The sequence below is a fragment of the Mastomys coucha genome, unplaced genomic scaffold, assembly GCF_008632895.1.
Source record: "Mastomys coucha isolate ucsf_1 unplaced genomic scaffold, UCSF_Mcou_1 pScaffold6, whole genome shotgun sequence".
Lineage (NCBI taxonomy): Eukaryota > Metazoa > Chordata > Mammalia > Rodentia > Muridae > Mastomys > Mastomys coucha.
In genome coordinates, this window is record NW_022196912.1 from 19,036,751 (window position 1) to 19,049,271 (window position 12,521).

The 12,521-nt window shown below is 40.9% G+C and overlaps 1 protein-coding gene across 2 annotated transcripts in view; it reads right to left on the reverse strand.

Moving 5' to 3' along the window:
- The window catches only part of Rasgrp3 (RAS guanyl releasing protein 3), an 83,940-nt gene extending 73,506 nt beyond the window's left edge, over positions 1-10,434 (reverse strand). For both annotated transcript variants that reach the window (XM_031355716.1, XM_031355718.1), the window contains exon 1: positions 10,162-10,434. The gene's annotated coding sequence lies outside the window, so the exon portion shown is untranslated. The remainder of the gene's footprint in view (positions 1-10,161) is intronic.
- Positions 10,435-12,521: the final 2,087 nt, after the last annotated feature.

The following is a 12,521-nucleotide window of genomic DNA, read 5'->3' on the forward strand; positions in this document are numbered from 1 at the left end:
ACACACACACACACACACAATCAACCAATGCTGGAGGAACACCAGGACCTCCAGTGTCTGATACTGGGAAAGGGTTGGATCTCGAGATATAAAAGGATCAGAGAGTGCAAAAACCTCAAAAAGCATCATTGACCTAGTCTGTTTCTGACTGAGCTCCAGTGAGCCGGAAGAGGTCAGATTTGGTAACTTCAAAGTGTGGTGGAGAAAAGAGGAAATCATGGTGGGAGAGGATAGATGGAGGGTTCCAGCAGGGAGATCATTTTCAAGAAGCAATGTAAGTATTTGAAAGAAAACGTCTTAAATAAATGTCAAGGAAACCAAGAGAGGAGATGCTAAAAAGGGATGACTAATGACAGAAAGGCATTGGGTGGCTTCAGCTGGACAACACTGATGCTCACACTCCAGAGCACATCTGTGGCTCAGTCACCGCCATTTGTCATTGCCTGTAGGGTAGGACCAAAGGGACCTTGGTTCCCAGGGAGTCAGGTAGAGCAAGGTATTCTCTATTTCCCATCTCAAACTTCTGTCCCTACCTTCTTGTACATCCTGGACTCAGGTAACTGTTTTATAAAACTAAACTCTGGCACAACCCACCCAGATTCCTTGACCTTGACTGAAGATGGGTTAGTGTCTGGCTTTGTTACATTTACCTCACTTTCTAGTGGAAAAAAAAAAAACAACCCATAAACTAAAACAATGGTCATACCTTCAGGATCCAGCTTGCTGCTGTCACTAAGGCATGAACACTGGGCCTTGAAGGCTGAGTGCATACCCTTCCCTTCTCCTTTCCAGGCCCCAGAGTCCTCCCAGCCCAGTCTCACCCCCTCCCAAAGAGGCCTGAACAATTTTATGTATCTCCATTGTCGATATGCTTCATTATTTCATTCTAAATGGCCTCTGCAATTTGCTGTCTTGTACCCGTCGGTAAAACCTCACCTATTTGTGAATTCAAGGAGTCCTAATAGGGCTACACATTAAGTGCACAGCCAAAAGTATTTCCTTAAAGAAAGCCAAGACCAGTGTTTGGAAAGAAAGTAAGACATAAAACACTAAAAAGAACTTTGTCCCCAAGTCACTAAAAAGGACTTTGTCCCCAAGTCACTTACATAAGTGACTCTTGTGAGAATTCTGTTTCCACATTCTTTGTTAGTGGATTTGCTGTCCTGACAATACGAATAGATAAATAAATAGAATTTACCACAAGTAGGTAAATAAATAGAATTTACCCCGCAGGCTTGTCCTGGAACTCAGGACAGCATCTGTTCTCTGAAATCTTTACTACTGCTTGTTTCTTTGCACACAAGGTGAAAATTAGTTGATATATTATGCTATTTCACCTATTAACATATTGTCCAAGTATTGATCATATAGTAAAATTATCAACATATTAATAAAGCTTATGTATATAGCATATTGCATCAGTGATACAAGAAGTACCATAATAACCCTTATATATTCTTTTGTAAATGAAATGAATAATTTAAGGAATATAACATATTTATATTAAACAATAACTTATCAAGCAGAAACTTGGTCCATTCCACAATCATTGTAAATGCATTGAAACAATTTCATTGAAGACATATGGCATTTTAGGTGCAGATGCTTGATCACTATTTATAGCTTTATTTCTGTGGAAAAACTGGAAAGTGGATTTAGAAGGCCAAGCGAATACCCAAGCTTTTGGAGCATTCCCAATGTACGAACCAGGAAGCAAACCACCATTTCTTGCATTTTAAATGTCTGTAGCTTTTATTCTGAGTCTGGAATTTTTCTGACTGCTCTAAATGTACCTTCATAATTAGACCCTTGTGTAATAAGAAATGAACCCCAAATAGCACTGCTGCAGTTGGCCACGGTTCCGTGTCAGGGCTCCAGGGACCTGGATTTCCAGGTCTCTGCCTTTGGCAAGCCATGGGAACCTACAGGGTCCTCTGGCTCTGTGTCCTCTTCCACAGGTTTAGTTTCGCATCTCCTTATTTAGCACATAGAGCTATCTTTATCACCCGGCTGACCAGCATGGGAGTCCCCAGGGCAGAGTTACACAAGACTATTGAAGAATGTTTCCTATCCTTCAAGTGAGACATCATCAGCAAGGAGTCACAATGCTCAAACTGTGAGTGTGTGTGTGTGTGTGTGTGTATGCATGTATGTGTGCATTTTAATTGCTAAAAATGTCTTCCCTTTTGTATAGAATCAGAAGCACAAAATCACAAATGCTTCCTGGAACTCAGTTTCAGTCTGTGTAGAAGAATCTATTTATTCTAGCTCTACATCTTACATGAAATGTTATGATAATAAAGTCTATTGCAAGTATGTAAGCCTGATTTGTTTTGAATCTGTGTTATTCTTTTGTCGGTGTTTCTACGTGAATGTGCAGGTATGCTAGCCCTGCATGGAGGCCAGGAGTCAACCATAGGTGTCTATTCTGTTCTTTTGAGACAGATTCATATTGAACATGGAGTTTTCCATTTGGAGCAGACTGGAGGACCAGTGATCCCCCAGCACCTGTCTGTCTCTGTCCCCTGAGTTCTGGGGCTACAGAGGCCAGCCACCACTTCCAGCTTTTATGTGGGAGTTAAGGATGCAAACTCAGGCCTCAGAATTGCTCAGAAAGCTCTTTACCCAGTGGGTCCTCTTGTCAGCCTCATTCACTTGTATTTCCAATTGAGAAGTCAACAGTTTCTCAGACTCAATGAGCTTTGAGTTGTTCTAATAGCTGAATGACAAAAGCCATCAATTCTTTGCCTGTTTTCAACTATTACGTTTTAGTTGAATCCCTTGAAGGGTTGTCAGCTCTCTGGGCAGGATGGAGGGGACTGTGGGTCCTGAACACTGCATCATTACCCACATGTTACATGTGCAGCCATGCACAGCAGTCGCCAAACACTCAAAGCTACTGAGTCCTTAAAATGAAGCCAGTTTGGATGCAGATGTGCAGTAAACAAAATCAGAAACCTTGAAGACGGCAGAAAAATAGGATACTGTAAAATATCCTAATAACAGTTTTTATATCTATTGTACATTGAATTAATAATGATCTATATCTAGGTGGTTAAATAAAAATAAAATTTAATTAACCTGTTTGTTTCTATTACTTGCTTTAATGCGGTCACTTGGCAATGTAAAATGCATCTTGTAGCTCACTGTGGTTGGCTTTATATTCCTGTTGGATGCCTCTAGTCTTAAGGCTTCCATTATAAAAAGCAGTAGTGAGACCCACTGCAGAACCTTACTCCAAACTGAATTGATGGGAAGCAAATAAAACTGGAGCAAAGATAAGCATAACCTGTGCTTACTCAGCTCGCTCATACACAGAATTTTAATACTTCCCAACACAGCAATTATGGACACTAGATGAATTCCAACTTTCCTCCCTTAAGCCTGTCCTAGATGATGATACACTCTTCATTTTCCTCTAAGGAGTCACTAACTACACCTATTTGATGTCATACAAACTGGGTAGTCAATCATGAATCATTCATCCTGAGTTTCTACCCCTGACCCTCACATCCAACCCCTAGCCCTGTCTACAGCTACTAAATAAAGGTAAGGGATCATTTTGCAGAAATAGAAACATGACTCTGAGTCTCTCAAGTTCAAGTTAAGTGGAATGTAAAAATTTTAACAGTTCATGTCTGGGCTGCAGGCAGCTAGTCTGGAGTAGGAAATTCCGGATATTGCTGAGTAGCGTTCCTGGATTTGGATTTGTGTGCAGGAGGGAGCTCACCTTGGCTCCAATAGCAAATAAGAATAAAAACTGCCAATCCCTGATACGGATTATCATATTACTAAGTCCAATACATATTAGGGCATGTGTGCTGCCAGCAAAGAATTGCTAGTAAAAAACAATAGTGATTTCAGCAGTAGATTGAGAGCAAAACAATGATATTGTTGTGGGATTCTGAAGTGAATGGAGGAATAAAGCTGAGACGGGTCCACTGAAATTCCCAGCCGGATCTGCTGACATCTTGTCTGCCTATAATTGTTTTCTGCCATTCATTTCCTCCAATTGTCAATTATTACTAAAACAATTATGGAGAAAAAAGTGTGTGTGTGTGTGTGTGTTCTTTGTTTCCTGTTGCCAAATGAATACACTGAAGTCATACAGTTGGTCGGTCAGTGTATCACAAGCTTTTCCATTACCATAAATTATGCTGTCACAAACAGGATACAGCTCTTCACTGGACGAGGGGGCTACAAATGGTGCTGAATTAGCACAAACATATTGTTGGCTCTGACAGCAGGACACAGGACTTGGCTCTCAACCTCATAGATGCTATTGGGGTTTGATACTGATTATAAAGTAGTGTGTCTTTATTTTGAGATGACAGAGTAGAAAACAGAAGTCTCTGCTATTCACTGACAAGAGATCACTGCTGTTAACATGTTGGCTTATGGATTCTCAACTCTTAGCTCCTTTTCATATATATATGTATATATATACATATACATATATACTCATATATATGAGTATATGAATTCATATGTACATATGAATATATATACATGAAATATGTTTATATTTCATATACAAAAAGGTTGTATGAAAAGTTTGACTATACCATAAATAATATCTTACAGCCTTTTCTTTGACATGTAACACTAAGTACGGCTATTTTCCAGCCCCTTTAAATATGCTAATGGAAACTGGGGCTCTGTGAAATTAAAAATTATGGAATAATATCAAACAGCTCCCTTATTTTTGTATTTTCTGTTTAGTAATAAAGTGTGTCTGTTGCAAGTAACACTTCTTTTACAGGGACTGGAGACCGCTCTCTTGTTAAGGGCACTCACAGTCTTTCAGGGAGGAGGCCAGGGTTCAGTTCCCAGCATTCACATAGCAGCTCAACACCATCCCCTAACCTCAATTCCAGAGGACCTGACGCCCTCTTCTGGCCTGAAAGGGTTCTGTGCACAGGTGGTTCACACTCCACACATGTAGGCAAAATACAAACGTAAAATGAAAATAAGTCATTCTTTAAAAAGAAAAAAATCTGCATACAATTTTGTCTGAATTTGATTAGTTCCTTGGACTATATTTCTTTTTTGTTTTGTTTTGTTTTTTGTTTTGTTTTGTTTTGATTTTTTGTTTTTCGAGACAGGGTTTCTCTGTATAGATCTGGCTGTCCTGGAACTCACTCTGTAGACCAGGTTAGCCTCGAACTCAGAAATCTGCCTGCCTCTGCCTCCCAAGTGCTGGGACTAAAGGCGTGTGCCACCACCACCCGGCTGGACTAAATTTCTAAGTTAGACTTTTCATTTTTACTTAAAAGGATATATATTGTGATGTTTAAGAAGTGTGTTAATAAAGTCTCATGTACATTTTAAAAGCATCATCGTTTTTAATAGTCAAACATAATAAAAATAATGTCCTTTTTCACCTTTTTCTGGTGTTAGTCCTGCAATCTAGGGCTTTGCATGCGCTAGACAAGTGTTCTAACACTGAAGAGTGTACGCAATTTTATGAAGTGTTTTCTGTTTGTATGCTAATACAAACAGCCCCCAAACCAACACGGGCACCACAGCCTTCCTGTGAACCTGGGCCACAGTCTTAAGATCCCTGAGAAGCCTGCTGCTCCGGGTTAGCCTCTACTGTCTCTGGCCTGGGCTGAGCGTTTTTAGTGGATAAACCCCACGGAGAGGGTAGCCGTGGACAGAGATAGGAGGTGAACACCCTTGTTTTGTTCTTCAGAGCAGTCTTTGTTCCAGAAAATCAAGGGGAAATGAAAAAAAAAAGAGATAGTAAGGAGAAAAATAATACAGGTAATAAATATATAATAAAGCTAGGTATAATACACATTTTTGAAATTGCTGTACTCAGAAAGCTGAGAAAAGACTGCCAATTTGGACTATAAAGTAAGTCCTTTCTTTAAAAGAAGAAGAAAAAAAAACAGGAAAAGAAATGGTGATAAGCATATTAAGTGAAAGCAAACGCAAAGAATTCTATGACGTCTAATCAAATTCGAAACAAGAAAGGACCAGGATCTAGGTTACAGCGTGAACAAGGGCTTCTTCCGTTTTCCATGTCTGTGAGTGGCTGTGGTCCTCAACTGTGGACAGCTGGGAACATGCTCTGCACTTCGCTCTTCACCCTTCACAGGTGACTACCAACCGAACCTTCCCGGAACTGTGTGTAAGCACTTAATAAGGAACCTGAGACCAGCATCCCGACACACAGTGGTGCTCAGTAGATGCAGGCCGTTCAGTTGTAACTCGCCTCCCTCCTCTGCGAGCCCACGTTTCAGCGGTGGTTAGCTGCCCCTCTGCCTGATTATTTCACCATCGCTCAAACTCAATACATCTCCGATCAATTCCTGGAGCTGCTCCCTGACGCAAGGCTACTTTGGATGGCTTTTCATTGGACCAAAAGTCACGTGACTCACAGTCTGCGCTCTCCTCTCATAGCCATGTCTAATTAGTATCCAAAGTGGGTCAATTTGCCCACAACGGATTCTGCATTTGCTTCAGAACCTAGGCCTCAGGGTCCTGTGCTCTGTAGCCTAGCCAAGTCCTGCGTCAAATCGTATCGATGCCACTTCCTCAGGACCCATGACATCTTTGAAGTATCATATCCCTCCGAGTGGCACCAGTCGCATGTCAGTGTGGCCACAATTCCTTTCAGACACATCTCACCTGCCCCACATGCTCCTTTCTCTGCTCTTCTCAAGCGGAGTGACTCAGTTCCCTGATTGGGTTGCCAGAATGAGGAATTAAAAAGAGGAAACATAATTAAATGTTATTTCAGGTGAAAGGGTAATAGTTTTATAAATATGACCGATACAATTGTCTCCGTGCAACTCCATGCAATAAAAAAAAGATAGTAGGTAGTAGGCTTTGTTTTGCTTTGTTTGTTAGCAGAAATTCCCATTTCGGTGAGCATCCCTCATTTCATCTAGACACCACGTTCTCTGAGTAAAGTGTGCACATTTCTTTCCATCTCTGTCCAGGAATCTCCTTGCCTTCAGTGGTTGTTCTCGCCTCTTCTGTACCCGTCTTCTCTTTGCTCTCCAGCAGCCAACTCAACTTTATGTCCCCATCAAGCCTCCCTGACTGAGGTCACCCTTGCGTAGTCTTTGTTATCTGCATCATCAGTTCGGTTCCATATGCCAGATGCGAGGTGTCCTACTTGATTCCCTTTCTCTAACTCAACGTTGAGTGTGCCAAGATCTGACATGCATTCACACCTAGGAGAAATTGATGTGCTTTGGTGTGGTGGTGCTGTTGGCTAGCTTGGCTGGCATGGTTTGAGGCGGGGGCGGGGGGAGAATAAGAATCTGCCAAGACTCATAGTCTGAAATTTAGGGCTCCTATAGAAATGCAGAAACCGATGCATAGCATACTCTGCTCTCTGCACAAGTTCAGGCCAGTGTGGTTTCACATGATCTTTTGACTCTGCTTTCATTCCTATGGAAACATGGGACCCAGGGTGGCTATTCTATGTAACCTGTGATGATTGTAGGAGTTAGACTGGAGATGACAACAAACCTCTACTTAGTTACTAGAAAGGTGGAAAAACATGGACAATCATTTTTCTAAATTGCCTAACTTAAAAACGTCTCGAGAGCCTGAAAATGCCTCAAGTAACCTATGAAGCTATTAAGAAACTCCCAAGAAATGCATTTGCAACAACTGGCAACTCATGAATACATTTACTAAGCTGTCCCTCAGAAACCAATAGCAAGTTGTAAGACTTTGACAAACGAAAAACTTATATTTCTAAAATAAACCCTCACACTCATCATTTTTTATCTACTGTTTAAAACTGATTCGTCGGTTGCCCTGGCCGATCAGTCTTTAGGTGTGGGTTCATTAACCATCCCTGTCTGACTGTGATGGTGTGGTTTGTGGAGTGACTCCTGAACCCCAGTAGGCAGCAATAGGGGTCAAGTAACCTGGACTGTCTTCAGATTCTGAGTTCATTGTTGACTCCTCTAGTTGTCTTTCAGAAATGAGCATTCAGTTCCACAGCTGACTCTCGAGTTAATCTCCAGAGGCTACTTGCGAGGAGAACTTCTGTCTTGAGTAACCTGACTCCCTTTGCACCAGTGGGAATGTGTCCCCCAAAGCCACACACTTTGCTTCTTCTTTACCCACGGAGATGGGCTGGCTTCTCCTCACTGGGGCAGGCTTGGGAGGCTTTTAAATGCCACTTTTCTCTCTTTTCCCCTTACCCTCACTGACAATCCCACAGCATTTCAGAAAATAACTCTTCAGACTAGAATAGTATTCATCTGTGTGGGAATAATGCTAAGAACCTCTATTAAATATTGCTAGCATTAGTAAACCTGTTCATGTATCTCTTCAGTTTTCTGTGATCTTTTTAATTCTAAATTTCAAATGTCTAGTATCTTATTTCTCTGAATTAATAAACAATAAAATTAAGGTCCTAACATTAAAAAAGAACTGATTTGTATTAAGCCATAATGCTTATAAGGTAAACATGTGAATGTCTTCACTGTAAAAATGTCTTTTTTTTTTTTTTACACATGCATGGTGTGCATGTGTGTATGGGTGTTCACACACAGAGAGATGTGAGATTGACAAGAGTCTTCCTCTAATATAATCACCCAGCAAAGACTTACCAACCTAGCTGGCTAGCCCACCGAGCATTCTCATTAGTGTAAGCGAGTGGGCACTGAGGACTAAAACTTCAGTCTTCCTTTGCGGAGGAAGGAAGCACTTTAATCAGAGCATCTGCTCAGCTGGCAAAAGTTGTTTAGCAGTTTTGGGAGGGACAAGTTCAGCGCTAGCAGAATCAGGGTTATCAAGAGTGAGATCGCCATCCCTACAGTCACGTGTGTGATAGGTCAGTAGAACAAGCTGGATTCAGAACTGACTTTGGAAGTATCATTGTGACCTGAAAAATCAACTTAGCGATTTGCTTAGATCTCTCATGTAAATCTAGAGTCATTGTGTTTCTCTTTGTCTTTTCAAAGCGTTTCAAAACAGTACAACCAAATACGTCATGCTTTTCCTGTGTTTTAAAAAAAACAAATCTCTGTGAACCAATTTCCATGGGATGACTTACAAATTTCTACTCAGAAAAACAATACAAAACAATACAACAACAACAAAATACCCACTTAAATTCTTTCAGCAGGGAAAAGGGCCAAAGAGAGCCGCCACGAGTTAGAAGGAAGCCCTGGGCTCCTCATCAGCTCTAGCAGGCTCATGGTTCTGCTTTTTAACTTTGCTATCTTCTTGCTGCAGGTTCTAAACACACCAATCTCACGCAAGGAGGGTCAGAAAGAGCAGCAGTCTGTTTCCTTCTCAACAACCGGCATAGCCTACTTCTTGGTCAGTCACTGTGCTGACATCAATCAAGCGTCATTAGCACACAAAGGTGGGCGCTATCTGCCCTGGAAGCACACAGGCTCATCATTTAAACAAAAGCACTCACGTAATGGCGAGGAATGTCCCTCACAATGTCCCTAGAAGCCTTCCAAGTTTTTGTGAGCATCATCAACTCTTTTTGGGTTTCTTTAATTTCCTTCCCACCTTTCCATTTCTAAACACAAGGACATTTATTTCAAGACTCTCAAAATATACACAGCAGGAAGGTTTTGGAAAGAACTCAGATGTAAATAACTGCTATGAATAATCCTGTCACTGGAAAAGCTCAGGGCTGGGTTGCTGCCTTTTTCTTCTAGAAGCTCATCATTGTTTAAGAATGATTGATCAAGAAAGGAAACTTTGTACCAGAGTAATTTTCATCTTCACAACTGTACACAAAACTTAAATTTCAGCAAAATAACTTCAGCAATGGTTTGGTTGTGTTTAAAGACAGGGTTATTAAGTATATTCTAAGCCAGTATTCATCAGAGAAGTGACAGGTAGATTATTGATCAGCATGACACAAAGCAAAAGTAGTGTCAGGCAGGCGTATTCAAAAATGAGATGATAGATGATGCTGAGATTTGAGGAAGTTACCACAAGAAAACAACTGTAAAATACTGTAAAATACACATTTACCACTAGAAGCTCGGGATGCCATTGCTGACACCGACAGCTGGCTACTCTTCAGAGACACAAGCAAAGCTTGTGCTACAGTTATAGTAGGACTTGCCCTCAGATCACGAATATTGCCTGTGCCCAATAAGCAAAGTCAAGGAAACGTGGTAAGACATACCAAGAAGCAAGCTTAAAAATGACACATACCTGAATCCGCAGCCACGTAGTCAGTAGAAGTTCACAACAGGAATGGATTCTCCTTCTTTCTCCAGGTTCTTGACTCTGTTCAATGTGCCTCAACACCTAGAGATCGCTGTGCTCCCCCTGAAAGAGCTGTAAACCCCTCCATTACTCAAGTCCAGTTCAAAAGTGAAGAGTAAAAACAAAAAAATAAAAAGAAGAAAAAAAGAAAGAGATTTGCAAGCCAATTTGTGCCCAACAACCACTACCTTGAAGGGGCTAGGCTTTGAGCTCAATGAAGTAAAGGTTGTTTGGCTAAATGGCAGGCCCACTTCCTCCTATTCTTTCCCTACTTAGTTTTCCGGCCTCCAGTGGAGTGCTGTTTTTTTCCCCTTTCCTGTGCTATAAATAAGCTGCTGGTGTGAGTACTGAGGAAAGAAGAGGCAGGAAATATATTTGATTTCAAAAGGCAGTCAGAGGTGTGTGTGTGTGTGTGTGTGTATGCACGCATGCATGTATAAGTGTGTGTGTGTGTTCCTTTCAAGTCTACACTAGTAAACACACTGGAGAAAATTTAACCTAAATAATTCAACTTTAGTGTGAACCATTGAGTTGTAACTTACTTGCCCTCAGTCTCTGCTTGACTAGAAGTTGTCACTTCCCACCAGCAAGGCTTGAATTTTGAAATATATCGTTTTCTGTGTAAACTGCCATGAACAGATCTACACAGCATCCTTCATTTCCTAGAACATGAATTTGTAGGGGAAATGACTGAACTCCAGTAGGAAGACCCTGGTTCTCTTCTGTTCTTTTGCTTTCTGTCTTATTTTTTCTTTTCTTTCCTTTCCTTTTCCTTTCTTTTGTCTTCTTTTCTGAACTTTTCTCAGTTTAGATGATGCCTTACTATGTAACCCAAGCTAGGCTCAAACTCATGATCCCCCTGCCTCAGCGTCTCAAATACTAGGATTACAAAGCATGCACCATGTCAAACTCATTTTCTCCTTTCATTTAAAAAGATATTGAGGCTGGCAAGCTGGCTCAGCAAGTTACGAGCACTGTCTAGCAATTCTGGGGGTTAGACCATGTTTCCCAGAGGCGTGGAATAAGCCTAGCATACCACAAATGCCTGTAACACCAGCTTTGAGAGTTCCAACACCCTCTTCTGTCCTCTATGCACAAAGTGACCTTTTCCTCATGTGAGTGAGTGTGTGTGTGTGTGTATTCACACACACATGCAGAGGAATTATTAAAGTCTTTAGGAGAAAAAGTAGAGAATTTCTTGAGTCAAAGTACCAAAAAAAGGAATATACCACCTAAATCTAATGTGAATGGGGAAAGCAGACACTTCTACAAAGTTCGGTTTGTAACCACATCTTCTGTTCATTTTAAACTGATAATAGCTTGTTGGCATTCTTGTAATCCTACTCCCTCATATTATTGACAATACAAGCAAACACAAAAATTGATAGCAGTTTTTCCACATATCAGATGGGCAGCTAAGACTTCAGCTAACTTCTGATACTGATATGTGGAGAAACAACCATTTGTGTAATAGTAAGTAGAAGGATGAACTGGTATGTATTCTTTTTTAAAGACTTGTTTTAATTATGTGAGTGTGTGTGCATGTATGCATGTGTGCATGTGTGTGTGGGTGTGTATGTATCACACCCATGAGTTCTAATACTGTTGGATAGTAGAGATGTCAGATCCAATGGACCTAGAGTTATTAGCTGCGCTGTTATGAGATGTCTGACATGGATGCTGGGAACTAAGTCCAGGTCCCCTGTAAGAGCAGTAAGAGCTTATAACCACTGGGCCATCTCTCCAACTCTGGCATTCTTTTGTGGGCAATTCTCACCTTCAAGTTCAGTCCACATACTCCAACAAGATAGTGAGATCCACTTTATTCTGTAGCTTTGGAAGTATGTTAGGGATGGGAAAACAATTTACTTCCTAGCACACACAATGTAGCTCTTAAGTTATTATAGCCACATAGGTCATGCTTCAAATTTGTATTCAGCACCTAGAACGTAGCTTAAGGTTAGAGTACTTGCTTAGCATGCTCCAGGTCCTGGGTTCAATCCCAGCACTGTAAAAACACTAAAAGTAAAAAGTAAAACTTTATTCAGTTATAAAAGGAGTTGAAAAACTGTACTATTCAAAGAAATTCATAAGATTCTATGAAATGCCTGAATATTGCCCGGCTATCATCTCTATCGGTCTATCTCCGTACCTTTCTACACTTGACTAACAAGCTGATCTTAACACAGAAGTAACATGGAGAAAATACAATGTTGGAGGAGCCACTCAAAGACCAGTGAAGGACCAGTCACCACAATGACACATACATTAGAAGTTCTGGGCACACATGTTTAATATCAAGTGAT